Source organism: Lycorma delicatula, chromosome 1, assembly GCF_047948215.1.
Source record: "Lycorma delicatula isolate Av1 chromosome 1, ASM4794821v1, whole genome shotgun sequence".
In the NCBI taxonomy this organism is placed as follows: Eukaryota; Metazoa; Arthropoda; class Insecta; order Hemiptera; family Fulgoridae; genus Lycorma; species Lycorma delicatula.
The window spans coordinates 231,161,842-231,178,337 of record NC_134455.1 but is presented as its reverse complement, the minus strand read 5'-3'; the positions used below and the strand labels follow the sequence as shown (position 1 = coordinate 231,178,337).

At 31.6% G+C, this 16,496-nt stretch overlaps 1 protein-coding gene across 1 annotated transcript in view; it reads left to right on the top strand.

Annotated features, from left to right (window-relative positions):
- The window catches only part of futsch, a 281,615-nt gene that overhangs the window by 118,504 nt on the left and 146,615 nt on the right, over nucleotides 1-16,496 (top strand). The gene's annotated exons all lie outside the window — the stretch shown is intronic.

The window sequence follows — 16,496 nt, the reverse complement described above, 5'->3', positions numbered from 1 at the left end:
AATAATAATACAAATAATAATAATACTAATTATGTATTAATAACACATACAAATTTAAAAAATGTATGTGTGTATAAACACACACATTTCTTCTTATGCAGAAACCTTCTTTTTTTCATGTTTATTGAAAAAGAAAGTTACCGTAAAAGATGAGAGAAAACAATAAGACAAACGCAACAAAACCAAAATCGAATTAACATATAAAGATAAAATTATTTTATTATTTTTTTTTTTATTCGGTTCTGCCAACATTAATTATCCAAGCAATTTAAATTATATATATGTAAAGTATTTTTATATAAATTAAGAATAAATTTGAAGCTGCGTAACCTATTGTTGTCGTTAAGATATATTTTACTTTTGAATCTGGTAATAATCGAAACTGCTCGCAGCTTTTGTTTGATATATATCAAGGTGTATAATTTTTAGCAAAAATAAATCTTTATTAATTTGTAAATACATTAACCATTAAACATTCTTTCCTTGTGTAATCATTCCTATAAATATTATAATACTGCATAAATAACAACCCAAACAAGCAAAAATTCAGACAATTTTTAGTATAGACCTAATCTGTATTTATTTGAACAATTTTCCTTTTTCGTTATTTAAAAATTCTTCTTTATCTTATGGTTTTTCTGATTTAATGATTTGATATATTTTGGGTATATTTGTATGTTCCGCTGTTGATTAATGAATAAAAATTTTATTTAAAATAATATATTCAGTAATACTTCAGTATTTGATCATGATGAGAACATGCACCTGTTAATAATGTCAGATTAAACCACTCGACACGGTTTTACATTATTTCCTCACAGTTATGTTTTTATTTTGTATAAATACATCTATTTATCCATATCTGACTGTATATGCTTGTTCAAGATAATAACTCAAATAATGGAACAAATGCATTAAGATGATAAAGACTATTAACAACAGTGCAGCAATTTTAAAATAAATTTTACATTAGTGTAAGTACGTACAAAATTTGTGAAGCTGAGTGTGTGTGCGCGCGGGCGTATGTAAATTAGTAAAGTAAATTAATTCAAATTTTATAAAATAAACTAAATACGTAAGGGATGCAAGCTAGACATTCTACGATGTTACATAATTAGAATATTTATTTGTTGCCATTAAAGTAAATGAAGCTTGCTTACATTAAAAGTTTAATTCTCTGAATGTATTTATTAATCCCGATTGGTTTTGGAAAATTATTTCCGGTTAAGATACTAAGAAGATATGAAACCATAGCACTTACGAATGGTTCTCTGTATGATTTTCTGACAGAATAATTATAATAAAAATCCAATGCCTTCGTTTCTGCAAGTTTATATAATTATAATTAGCCATTTAGATAACTATTATCCAGAGAGTGTTATCCTTTATTTTAAATTAATCATAGATTTTTACATTTACGGCCTCTTAGCAAGTTATACTAAACTAAGCTAGTGGACTTTAAGCATGAATTTACGATTTAAACTTACGTAATAATTAATTGAACACTAGAGTTGGCACAAATTTTTAATTTTCTAAATCGTTTCGCCGCAGATTCCTAAATTATTACTGATTTAATATTGTATTCGAATTTAATACCTTGTTAAGATTATCACTATTACCTCTTTCTTATGCAAGACTAAATTTCAATTCTTCCACACATTTTACCCCGAAATTCACGTATGTTTTATACCCAGACAATAGGTCTCCTATACTATTTAATTTTTTTTTTTTTTCAATAATTCTGACTATCCAATGAGCATTGCGCAATTGAGCAAGTAAAAAGTGGGTTTGTTACACAACAAATGTCAGTTCACGTTCAGTTGTAGTGAACGAATGTTTACTAGTAAGGTAATGTAACATTACTTAAAAGTAAATGAAATCTAATTTAGTACTGAATGAAAATTCACATATTTGAGATTCTTAGTTCAGAAGATCGGGTGTCGACGTAGTCATAAAAATAAAAATCTAAACTGAATATTCTGAGTTTCTCACATCACTTCTATGAGCAGCATAACTACTGTTCAGTCAAATACCTAAATAATTATTGTTCAGTTATAAAAGAGTACTGTTGGTTACAGACTGTAAATATCAGTTATATTTTCAAGCAAGTTGTTTTTAATTAATACTCAAAATGTACTTTAGGTTAACATAATGTCTAACTTTTTCAATGCACACAGTGCAATATGAAATATACATACCTTCTGTTTATGTGACAATATTTCCACATATATATTTTTTAGTGCAAAAGTACTAAGTGTAAATTCGTACTCAGGAGTGTATTTATAAAATTGTAAGGTATTAATGAATGTGTTAAAATGTCTTTCTTTCTTCATTTAGTGTAAAAAAATGGAATCCCCAAATATGATAAAATTGGGCATTTAAAAGCATAATACGCAATTACATTACCGTAAACGAAGGAAAAAACTAGAATTTAAAAAATCTATTTACGGCTTCAGAAGTTCTAAGCGTTTAAAGCCTTTAATGGAAACAAAGGAATATTTGAATAAATATTCTTATTGAATAAAATAATATTGATCTCTACACTTTGGACTAAAGGTTATAATACTATTGAAATAAATTCAAAATAGGAGCAAGATTATTAAAACTAAATAAGTAAATAAAAAACCTTAAAAGATAATTAAGACAGAATCTATATTTATGAAATACATATTATATATGAAATTATTTTCACATTTTTTTTTTTTTTTGAGTACATCATTGTTTTATACTACCCCCTCCCCCCCGGAGCATGATCCACAATTCAGTATTTACTCAGCTCCAGGGGGTGCCATCGCCTCAAACAGCGTCTTTGGGAACCAAAGTACTCCCCAGGTAGCCGGGACCTGCTCTTTTAATTATACGTCTTGCCCCTAATGAGGGGACCCCAAGGATCCTCCATCGGGACTCCAGTCTTGACACCACGTCCCAAATAGGGAACCCCAAAGGGATCCTCCACCGGGACAACGGTCTTGCTTTGTCCCTCGTTGAAGACACAAGGGAGTCCCCGTCCAATCAACGAGATTGAGACACCTAAGCGGCTCACACCTCCTGGGGCTGTCCCAACCTTAGGCCCTCCACAAGCAAAAGCGACGGGACTCGTATTTTGCTGCCGTCCTTGCAGCCCCGACCTGCGTGGTGAACATTTACTTTTCGTTTCGCAGTTCTTCTGGAAGTGCTCCTCTGCTCCACAACGCCCCCTTTGTCGGGGCCGCTGCAGGGCCCTGCCCGGTGTCTTGTGCCCCAGCAAGGATAGTATCATTCATCGGTGGATCTCCTTGAAACCCGACATGATTCCCATCCCATAGATGCCCTGCCCATACGACGGCCTCACGGAGAGATCATCAATAGTGACCGAATCAACAATAGTGACGGAGAGGTCATCAATAGTTACCAGCACTCTTCCTCATGTCACATAACAATTCCTCCTTCGAGATAAGTGCGTCCACATCCTTTATCAATAAATGGATCCGCCGAACGCCCCTACCAGCTGTGAGTGGTACCTTCCACTTTGTCCAGTATTTGTTGTCTCAATTTGAGAGCTATTTCAACATTATCCTGAACTCTTATGTGGAGATCCTCTCCCTGACCCCTACGTGCCGATAGAAAGTTGGCCTCTCCCGGTGACACGGTATCCCTCACAGTCCGGAGAGGATCTCCGGACTGTGTACGACTTTCTATCTGACTGTGTACGTGTACGACTTTCCCACCGCCTGCACCATGACTGTCGCGGTTGGGGGCTCCACTGGCTTCCTCACCGGGGTCCAACTCCCTGTAACAGCCAACTAAGTCACGTCTATGTTTACCCGGAGCATAGTAGAATTCCCCCGAGCCATATACTCGGCCACCTTATGGAGGTGGCCCCTAATGGGGTTCTCAACAAGAACCAGCCAAGCTGATTCCACTACATGGGTAACTAACCGTTCCTCATTGTCACAACAATGTTCATCCCGCCTACGTTCACTGCCTCGCCGGCCAGGTCCGTAGTACGGGTGCCGCTGACCATTCTTGGCCCACCCGCAGTGAGCCCAACTGAAGCACAGGCCCTGCCCAAGGCATCTCCTCCAACAACCATGGGCACCCCGTTTACAGCCGCCACGGACATTCGCTTAGTCACAACGGGCTGTTCCTCTAAGACATCCCGGAACATTTCAACCATATTCGCTAATCCATCCATATTGCGTGAGCAATCCTTGATCTCTGCCTTTATGTTCGTATTTTTACGAAATAACTTACTCAGTTCTTTAATATGTCTGAGCAGACAAGATACACTGAATGCAAGGCATTTCTTCCACTTCACCCTCCTGGCCAGTGGGTCCTCTTCTGCACTGGAGACTGTCTTTGTTGCCTCCACCATCGAGACCGGTCCACTAGAATCCCGGCCAAGCCTCCCGACCACGAAAGAGCTCACAGTTCCCGCCCTAGGCTTCTTTTGCTCCTCCGCACTCGGGAGCGATAGCCGCAGCCGCCTTTTGATGTTTTCCCCACCGTTAGACCCTTTCTCTTCTCGACAGCAGAAATAGCCGAGAGAGGAGGAAATTCAATCTCACACTCATTCAGGGCATCACTAAGTTCTATGTATTGGTCCGCAGCTCATTGCTGGCGACGCCCAGACACATTCACCTGTACCGTTTTCCTTCTAGCAGCATCTAGTTGCCTAGCAACTAACTGCCGATGAACTTCACTGTCGGTACTAGCCACACTGTCAGTATCACACTATATACCATAGGCGGGGACGTACCGTCGGACCGATCGGGATCGGTCATAGTTCAAAACAACAAAATAATAAACAACGTAAACTATATAAAATAATTTAACCTCAAACCAATGAAAATAGTTTGACTAGAATTTCTATACCACGAATGTAAACAGAATTTTACATTGTTTACAAAGTTTACATGTAAACAGCCGTGTTGCTAAGGTAAATCGTCCATAAAAACCATAGGCTTTTTTTTTCTTTTAACTCCCGGGACCATAGGTTTTGCTTCACAGCATGAGATGAATGTTTTGTAGCATGTGAAAACGCCATGTCTGACCGGATTTCGAATCCCGGACCTGCGGATGAAAGGCCGGGACGCTACCACTCGCGCCACGGAGGCTGGCTACAAAAAAACAAAAACAACCGTAGGCTAATTCATAAAAAAATTTTTAAATAAACACCGTAATTAGGTGTTACAAATAAGGTTTTTTAAAAAATTATTGAAATAATTTCCGATAGAATAATTAAATCAATTTTTATTAACTAAAGTTTTTTTAAAAACATAATCTATTTATAAACTGCCACCGTGAGAATAAGGAGATATCAGAAGGAGAAAATGAAGAAATAAATAAATTCCTCCAGCCTAGAGAGACCCAGTAAATTACAAATTAAATAAAATCAATAAAAGGTTAAAGCTTCGGTTCGAGTTGATCTCAACCGTTAATTAATCTCCCGTTCTTATAATATAATTAATTTTTAATACTGGTAAAGTAATTGTTTTCAACAAAAAATAAATTCATTAAACCGAGTAACAAAAATCATTGATTAATAAAATGGAGTAAATAAATGTTAATTGTTTACAAGTTAATTCTATATCACAATTTCAAATTATTATAGATAATTAACGTGATAATAAATTTAAAAAATATATATTTATTACTGAACATATCTCCAGTAATTCCCTATATTAATAAATACATTAATTTTTGTCCAAACAATTATAAACAAATTTAATTTATCTAACAAGTATAATTGTTATTTTATTACAAATAAAACTTGCTTGTAGCAGAAAACTCTGAATACTGCACCCAAACCAGATTACCATAATATTGTGTCCAAATCTGTAAAAATCCACCTACAAACACTAATCTGTAATTATGTTAAAAATAGATGCATTTGCAAACAATTCTTTTAACCGAAGAAAGAAATCGAGTACTCTCAAACAATTTAAAGAGTTAGTCTTTTAAAAGTACATTACATTTTTTAGAGAGAGAACAGTGGTATTTATTATAAAATGTAATTACAGTTAAATAAAATTTATCACAGTGAATATATCACAAGTCACTATTTGTGTAAACGTTTTAATAAATAAATAAATGATAAATGATAGTTTGTGAACATATTATTCTTCTAATATACGAAAATGTCATAAGAAAAAATTCACAAACATGCATAAAATTCCAATATAAAAGTTTTTATTCAATCCATTTTTACGTAACAAATTATCGATAGATAAATACATCTAGAAATGATAATAAAATAACGGAATAATTTTATAACACCTAAAGGATTATCTGAATCAAAATCAAAACTTCATTAAAATTGTTATTACACTTTTTAATGACATTTTTAGAAAGTATTAATGATGGATTTAGCAAAATCCACAAGGAATTAAAGGTTCAATGAAACCATAAAAAAACATTTAAAAAAAATAGTAAAAGAAAAAGAAGGCTGAGATATTTCTGTTAATTTATATAAGCAGTATCGTGTATGAAAATAGGTTCTGGTATATTTTATCTTGGCCCAACTAACTCAATTTCATCTTCGATAACAGCTGGAAAATATTTTCAGAATTGGCTCTGTTTAAGTGATCGTCTATCATTAAAAATGCGGTTCACTTAAAAAATACCAATAAATAAACCCCAGCTAACGGGTTATAAATTTTATTTCCTCTATATTTCTCATAGGTTAGGTAGTGAAGTTTTCCAGGGTAGAAAGTAATACGTGGTTAAAAGGGTTTAGAGAGAGAAAGGGTAAAGATCTGCGAATGACAACTATCCAAGTTATAAACCATTACTCCTTTTGATTATCGACTTTCAGTTTAAAATGTTTTACTTACAGCATTTTACTCCGGCATAAAGATTGATAAAATCTTTTAACATACGTATTATAAATGTTCATACATATATATATATAACGTAGTTGATATAGTAACTGTATTATTTTATGCGATGTTATTTTATAAATTCCTACATAAACCACTTTATTCTGACACTCATGTTACATAGCTGTTAAATTTAAAAAAAATACTTTTTTATCAAAACAGATTTTACTTCACTTGTAACTATTTCGAAACTATTAGTAAAATTTTACAAAATTTTGCTTTTAATCATAATTTATTATGATCGATTACTCCCGATTTAATATTTACTATCAGCTTTAATAATACCGATAAAATTTTTTTCCTTCAATTATTTACTAAACCGATAATTCTACCTAAAAAACCGAGCAAAAGAATAATAATAATAAGATAATAGAGTAAAGCGTAAGTATATGAAAAAAATTGTTCACCGATTAACATCGTACGCAAGAAGATTGCGAGCCAAGTAATTATTTAGCAAGCCATACATATGACCGCCTTAACTAAATCCCTTCCTCAGGACAAAAGAATTTATCGCAAATACTGACAGTTAACTCAATTTTAAAATTATGGTTACTGTACATCTGATTCAAACCTTCTTCTCTTGGATTACTATATCAAATGTTTTGACCACTAGTGTAGTTAGATTGCCTTGTATTTAAAATGTGGTATTAGTATAAGTAAAAATTTGAAATGCTTAAACAGTAAGTTTTCTTCTTCAAGGTCTACTTTTTACTGTTTTTTTGTAGTCATCAGTTAATCGAGTGATATGACGCTGTTCTCGTTTCTCTTTTTTTCATTAACTGCTAAATTTTCATTTATTCCAGTATTTTTCTTCTTCAGTTTTTATCTTTTGTATATTCCTCTGTTACCAAATTAATTAAACCTGGATGTCAGAAATAAGCCAATCATCCAGTTCATCGCAACAACATTCTACCCCAAACTTCAAACTTCTCTCCTCTTCTATACATCGTTTTCCTTGCAAGACTTCTTAATTTAGAATTTTATTGTCTTACCTAGTCTTCAGATATTCTTCAGTAACACCATATTTCATGACCTCTATTATTTTTTTTCTTTTTTTTACTTTAGTCCATATTGCGCTGCTATAAAGCGTTACGCTAAGAATATGCAATATTGAGTTCAGAATCCCGTAAGCTGTGTGGATCTTTACGAACGTGGAAAATAACAAGGACGATGTGAAAAGACCCGAAACCGGAGGGGGAAGCCAGTAATGGTGTATCCCCATTAGAGCAGGCAAGATATGAAAAGAGCCGGACCGGTGGGGGACAGCGGAATTGGCGTACCCTCATTAGAGTGGGCAAGGAAAACAAAAAGATCCAACCGGCGATGAGACCCCTGCCAAGCCGGACTTACAGCCGGTAGGTGAGAAGGGTCGTTTGGATTTAAAGGACACCCCAGTATCGTGGGATGCCTAGCTGAAGGGCCGATGCTGGGGTCAGGAAGAAAAAAAATATATTGAGTTCATGCTATTATTGTATAGATTTATTTACTCTTGATATAAATTTATTATAAAATTTCTTATTTACTATTATTTAAATTGTTTCTTAGACGATACAGTTTCTTTAACCAAAAGATGTCATTAGAAAGATAATGAAAATCAAATCCGATTAAAAGTAATAATTGTTTTTTTAGTGGCATGTGACTTTGAGCTGATTCATACGTAACAAACCAAATGTCGTAATAGCTAATCGATCACCGCCCTTAAGATTTTTAGGAAAACAATTATGTTTACAAAATAGGTTTTATAATATTGTTTTTTAATTCGCACCTCTTTCTGAGGTTCTCATACATTGAACTCTCTTCTAATAGATGTTTAACAGTAAGTAGTTTGTCACGTACACTGCACATTGGTCTTTCTTCTCCAGGTAACAGCTATAAATTTGTTATTCGCGTGTGACCGATTCTGAGTCTGGTCAACGCCGCTTGTTCTCGGTGAGTCAGTTTCGCGTTGCTCTTCCATTTAATTAGAATAATTTTAAATGCATATAGTTTAGTGTTTAGTTTTCTTCATTCATTACTTCAAAATGGTTCTGATAGTCATTAATAGATGGTCATTAACGTATGCTACTCGAATAAGAATCACGTCCGTATTCTGACAAATTGTTAACATTCTGGCAGCTTCGTCTGCGCTTGCGTTTCATGAGATACTAGGATGCCCTGAAGTCGATGCATGAATTTATCGCTGCCCCACTCGGTTTAAGACGTATAGAATGGAATTGCGATAAGGACTCCTCAATGTTCTTGTTTCGAATAGTAGCTAGTTTGCTTAAAGAATCGGAACAAATAAGCATTTTCTCTTTGTAGAAATGTTATGTGTAACAAAGAGCTTGCTCTATAGCAATATGCTCTGTCGTGCAAACACTTGCCATATCTGCCAGTTTCCTCAAATAAGCATCTCCATTTAAATATATATATAAAGAGGGAGATCCAACATCATGTTCAGTTTTAGAGCTATCAGCAAAAAATGTTCATATATCCATCATAGTCACTGATGATTATTGAAAATTCCTGTTGGATGATCACTGCTGGTTTTTCTTCTATTTTTCCATAAGAGGGATCTGAACTTGTGTTTGTAGATGGCAAAAGTCATGGTGTTATTTCTCTTTTAGAAATTGCTAATGAATCCGGCAAAGCAATTTCGTGTTTTGTTGCTAACTCACGATACTGTATTCCGGCTGGTCTGGAATAGGTAGCGCGGTATTCATATAAAGCAGCCACAAAATTATTATAAAAAATTTGTAGTTTAGAGGGTAGGAAAGGCCCACATATTTGCTGCAAATCTTAGTAGTAAGATGCTTCTTCTGTAGTTTAATGGCATTATGCCGGTTACAGGTAAACCGGACTTAGCACCTCTGGCATATCTGTTCCATTGCTATGGATAACGTTCAACTTTCTAAGATGCGATTATCTAGCGGATGAATATGTAATACACCCGTAATCGACCTTCGATCAAAACAAAGCATAGCAATAATGCTTTTTTCTGAGCCCCAATTCATGTTCGATAAATATTTTACAATGTTAGGACTTTCTTGCATCTAACACTTAAATCTTGTACGTGTAGACACCAACTAAAGGATTTATCTAACAATAGACGTAAAAATCGTACTTTATCTTTGGTCATCGATTGTCAAAACAGGACTACGGTGAGGAGTTCTCTTCCTAAAGATTTGCACACGGCAAGTTTTCTTTGGTGAAAATTTGATCCGTTATACATTTCAACTTTGTTAAGGGAATTTATCGCTCATTTTATTTAATGCTTCACTATAAATGTATTATTACTGGCATATGCCATTGCCAGATCATCGACGTAGACGTTTTTGCCGACTTATCCTGGAATGGTTAATATCAGTTTACCTTGGTGATCGTAACTAAGGTACTGCTCAACGACGCGCCTTGTGGTATGCCATTTTCTAATCTTTTTTCTGACAAGTACTCATTATAAATCCGTACATGAAAGTGCGGTCGATCATGTGGTTGCCAAGTAATGTCGGTATATTCCCGCGAATATTATTATTATTATTACTGCTATTTTAAAACTTACCTTTTTATTTTTTTTAAATGATTATTCGTTTAAATATGTAATTATAAAGTAGTGATAATGAATACTGACTGTAATATACTATTCACAGAAGGCAAAATAAGTGCTGAAAAAATTATCATAATATATATATATATATATATATATATATATATATATTCACAAATAAATCATTTTATCAGAATTAAATGATACGTTAAAAATAAATTGCGAAAAGGAATAAGATTTTGACACAAATGTAAAATGGAACTGGCAATTTCGTTGGTGCTATAAATACAATGTCATTTTCAGGAAATTGTAAAATCAATGCTGTTAGAGATTAAAGGAATTAGATTTCTCGTATTAAAAATATCATTAACCTTATGGTAAATAAACAAACAGCGTAAATTTATACTGAGATAGCCCTTTTATTTTAATTTTTTTTCATCCATGTACTAGTAAATAAAGAAATTCATAAAATCTAATCTTTAGATTTCATAAAAATAATATTAAATTTACAGTAGTTATATACAGAAACCATTAAAATTATTATTCGTAAATTATTTCAATATCGAAAATAAGGACTTAAAATTATGTTTACCTTTGGAAGCTGGAAATCTCTTCCTGGTTTCTGATTTGGAAAATATCTCAAGGATAAGTTCAACAATAAACTACTATTAAAATATTACTTATTTTTAGAATGAAAGTTTTTTTTATCCTGTTATAATAACTTTGTAATTTTTATTTTAATATGTTTTTAAAAATAATCCACAGGAAGTTGCTTAATCCTGTGACAGTTAAAATTTAGTAAGAGCCGTTAGACCTGATAATCGACAAATTAAAATTATTCTTGGAATACGTATACTTTTTTAGATCTACTCTTTAGTAATACTTAAAGAATTATGACTAGCTGCTGACTGGTAACTTTAAAATGTTTAAAAACTTTATAGTTGAACAGCTATTCCACTGAGGACGATAATTTAGATTACAGAGTCACAATCAAAGAATAATAGCAATTAAAAAACAAATTATTACTTGCTTTCCCTGGTAGTAATGTCACTCAATATCGATGGAAAAAATTAATTTTTAAAAATCAGTGTTATTTTTAACAACTCTTTAATTATTAAGAAATAAGCTACTATTAAAATTAGTATTTAGTTAAACTAAAGTGAAATATTAATATATTGTGTGACTGGAGATAAAGGTGAAATTTCAATACTTTTATAAAATATGGAATATTATTTCCATTCTTAGTTTGTAGATTTTTATAAAAATATATTTGCGATGAACATAGTTACTTTTATATCGATTTAATCAGCTTTCAAAGTATGCCGAATATTGATTTTAATTTTTATATTTTGAGGCATAAGTTTTGAAATGTTTGATACACATACATAGACATTACCTATAAGATTGAAAAGATCAACATTTTTTAATATGACACTAACATTTACTTGAAGTATATTCTGACTAACACTAAATTGAAAATAGTTATACATTAAATATACATACAAGAGTAATTCCTCTTAGTTATATGCAGAATACAAACAACATCACGAAACATCCTACGTTTGTCTTCTGTATCTCACGTTTGGCTGTAGACAAACAAATAATTATGCTTACTCGATTGTGAGAAACTATTTAATTTAGACTTCATTAAGCTAGTTAAAAATAGCATGCATTTTTCATACAACTACATAATTTTTCAAAGTACTACTTTTGTGAGATTTACGAATTGTGTGTAAGGGAAACATCTGCTTTCCTTATATATCTTTAACTTATTTCGTTTTCTATCTCCTTCTATCAGAGTATCGTTTGCCCTTTCTCCTTCCTATCTCTTTACTGAATCCCGCAATTTGTTATGAAATTACCCCTACTCCACTCCTTTCCATTCCAATGAGTAACCCATCATAGCCACAACCCAGTTCAAGTCATTAATTTTCTAACACTTTACACCCCATACTACCTACACGTTATACATCTTTTCCCGGTTTCAAACTACTTCGTTCATCTTCTTGTTTTCCTGAAATCAAATTTATATAACTCCCTCGTACAACTTATCGTAAAATACTCGAATTTAATTAAATTAAATAATTTAATTTTAATTTCAATTGAAAATAAATATTTTGAACTGAATTAAATCGAAAATATAATGATTAAAATTTATTGGATTCAACTAAATTTAAATTAATACATTATTTTCATAAAGAATATGCTCAAGTAAAAATACATTCAGGAAAAATGTGTAATATCGTTCATTAAACTGTGGATAAATAAACTGGGCTCGGTTGGTTCTCCTTCAGTATAATCGATCTATGTAATTATGTGTTTAAAACAACATAGTAAGTACTCGAAACAAACATGAAAACTGTAAACGACAAATATTTGAAGAATGAAATTAGCATTTCCAGTTTATTTACTTAACAATAATCTATTTGCTTATGAAAGCACAACAATGGTTGTCGTTAAAATGTATAAGTAATGTTCTGTTATTGAGAAACCAAAACTTCATTTTATATTTGTATGTATGAGTTAGAAAAGGCCATTAAAAAATACGTTAATGACTAATAGATGTTAAATTTACCCTACCATCGAAAATGCTGCCATACCAAAAAATACTAATATATGGTGATGTACGAAGCGAATTCGTTTATATACTGGATGAATTTCATATATATTTATACAATGTGTTTTTTCATCGACCATATTATTTCCTTGCAGAAGGTAAGGATGCAACATTTTTTATCATTTCCTAAGTTCTGTAGATACTTGTAAAAAAAGTCGACTCATTTTTAACATACTACATGTTTCTCATTAAATATAGATAACAATTTTCACGTGAAAATGAATGACAATTTTTCAGCACACAATTATTCTCTTTTTGGCACTTTATTATACGTACATGACAGGAGAGAGATAACATAGTAAGTTATTGTTGTTATGTTGTAGTTACAGTGAATTTCAAAATACACTGATAAGAAAACCTTGAACCTTGCAAACTTAAGAAATTCTGTACGTTTTGTAGAAATTATAGAGTATTTTAGCTTTCATTTTGACAAAAAATAAAACTACTCTTGTCAAACTCTTTTAAAAACAACAAAAAAAGAAAAATAATATAACAGAAAAGCAGAATTTTAACCTTTTGTTTGCTTGATGATATCGCCACACAAGCTTAAAGTTTGTGCAAGGAGTATAGAAGTGAAATTTTGTACCGTATGAAAAAGCGTAATGCCTGACCGGATCCGAATCCGGGACCCCCGGGTGAAAGCCTGAAACGGGTTTTTTTTAACTTTAAAGGTAAAAAAAAAGTATTTACCAAAATTATGTGTTTTATATGTGACTAGTATTGAAGTTAGTCGTGAAGTATCCAAAGTACTTAAAAGATTTAAACGTAATGTTTTATTTAATCGTAATGTTTTATTTAACCTGTATTTTATCGTTTTTAATACTGTGCTGGCAATTACTCGGCGTTCTCTGAAAAGTTTAAAGAATTAACTTCAAACCCGTAAGTAGGTAATCTTCTATTAATCAATGAATTCCATTAATTTCATTAATCAATAATGGTAGTAGGTATAAATATATTGTTAAATTTAATGCGTCGAATGAGTAAAAATTTTTATCTAAGCCCAAATTAAATATTAAATAATTAGTTTAGATTAAAAACTGTGTGTTGTGTTTTTTAGGCAGATTTCCGAAGAAAGCTGCCTATTGTAATGGGTACCGTCATTCGACTTCCGAAAACTTTCGACATATCCTCGCGTTTCACATCCCCCAGACCCCGAAACCACCGTCAGTTCAAAAGTTTATTTATAATATATATATATATATATATACATGCAAATATAAAAGGAAGTTTATATATATACTCAGTGAAATATACATATATTTCACTTTCTTATGGACACGATAACTGCCGTAATTTTGTTGGGCCAATCACTTTCAAATTTATACATTAAATATAACCACTCAAAATCTTGGTCTGGTTCGTTAATGGGCAAAATCGGACCATCGGGGTGGAAATGGGGGGCTTTTTCGAAAAAAAATATTTCTATAACTTATTTATTACGTAAAATATCGAATTCGTTTGAAATTCCTACAATTCTTTGGATAAGGGCCTAAAACTTATCTAAGTAAAGTTTTTGATGTGACCAACCAGGAGGTGGAAAAAATAGTGTTTTGAAGACAAAAATATCATACCTCCTTTAATAGGCACAGTATCGAATCGGTTTAAAGTGGTCGTTAGTCCTCTAAACATTACATAAAATTTTTGATGTGACCAACCCTTACGATAAGGGATGACCAAAATGCTGGAATTGTAAGAAGCTGGGGCTTGTTGTATGCTAAACATGTAAAACTTTTATCACATGCAACCGTTGTCGTATTGACTAAATTTGAAGTTTTTCTTAACTTTAAGGTGGAAATCTGTTTTATCCCCTACTTAGCACCAGTGAAATCTACCTCCGCCTTCTGTAGTCTATTGATTTATCAAAAAATTGACTGAACTTCAATTTTCCATCAGAAAACCTTTTTCAATAAGTTTCACATCGTACAATTTTTTAGTTACTTGCTTATTTTTTAACTTTGTTGGTTGTGACAATAAATTTTAGTTTCTGATAACATTAGGACCTAAAACAATTAATAATTTCAACAAATTACATATTATTTCTTACTAGTACTTTTTCAAATTATAATATTTTTACTGTCATTAATTGTTTTGTAAAAATATTTAGGGATGAGGTAAATTACGCATACAAAAATTTTAAATCGCATATATAAATAATTCGGAAAATTAATTTGCTGTTTATTACAAAACAGGTTCTTCAAAAACAGTAATTGCATTTAAAATTGAAATCAAATATTCAAGGTGAAATTAATATTCTCATTGGTTCCAGCCTTTTAATAATTCCCAAAATCTTATTTCCTGACACGTTTAATTGTTAATCCAGAAGCCTCCGGTTATCTTGGGCAGATTTGTGGTATAGGAACCTTAGGCGGAACCATATGATGAACCTTTGATGATGCCTGCTGCAAGTTGTTATATACCTGTATTTAAATGTTTAGTCTCAACAACGGAAAAGTTATTAACCGGGAGGCATTATCCAGGAGCTGATAGTGAAATTTGGGGGTTTGGAAACAATTATTTTTCAGTTATCGCTATATTTAAGTAATATCCATTTTGATTTACTCATTTTGAGTGTATATATATATATGTATTATATATATTATATATATATATTATATATATATATATAATATATAATATATATATATATATAATATATAATATAATATATATATAATATATATAATATATATATATATATATATATGTATATGTATTGGCTCTTGAATCGAAACATAAACTATATAAGATTAAAACAATGTTGTCTATGAATTTTAATTCATGTACCACCAAAATCAGACAATAATTGTGGATAAAAATAATACAGAAAGCTGTTAAAATGGGAAAAGAATTTCAGACAAACTAACAGCGCACTTTCATAAATAAATCGTTGATAAATAACAATTTGAAAGAACATGGTCTGTATATTTTCAAGTGCTCTAGAATATAGCAAGCAGGCTTCTGCAAATAAAACGTAATATCGTTACGTGAGCACAATAGAGACCGCAATATTCAGAATATACGACTCTTTCTTGCCTACTCAGCTTTGGAAGTGCAGTCAACTGAATCAAAAAAATAAAAATTGTTCCATTTCAAAAATAAAGTTTATGTTTTCTCATAAAACTTTAAAACACTGGAAATGAGGATAGAAAATAGAATTCGTACATTTATTTTAAGTATAAAACTTATCATATTATTTTACACTGTTATAATTAAAATAATGTAAATTTCATGTTTCATAAAATGAATTAAAACTATTTGCTTTATGGAAATTGTTACATTTAACTAATTAATTACTAATTCCAGTGATTTACTTTGCTTAATTTTAAAACTACTTTCTTATTTAATAATTATTAAAAACTTAATTATTTGTAAAGTTTTTTTTTTTAGGAAAGCAAACAAAGCTTGTATTTAAGTTAACATACATAAAGAAAAAATTAATTTGTAATAAGAACAATTTAATATCGTGTTTCATCGAACAATTCGGACAAAAACAATT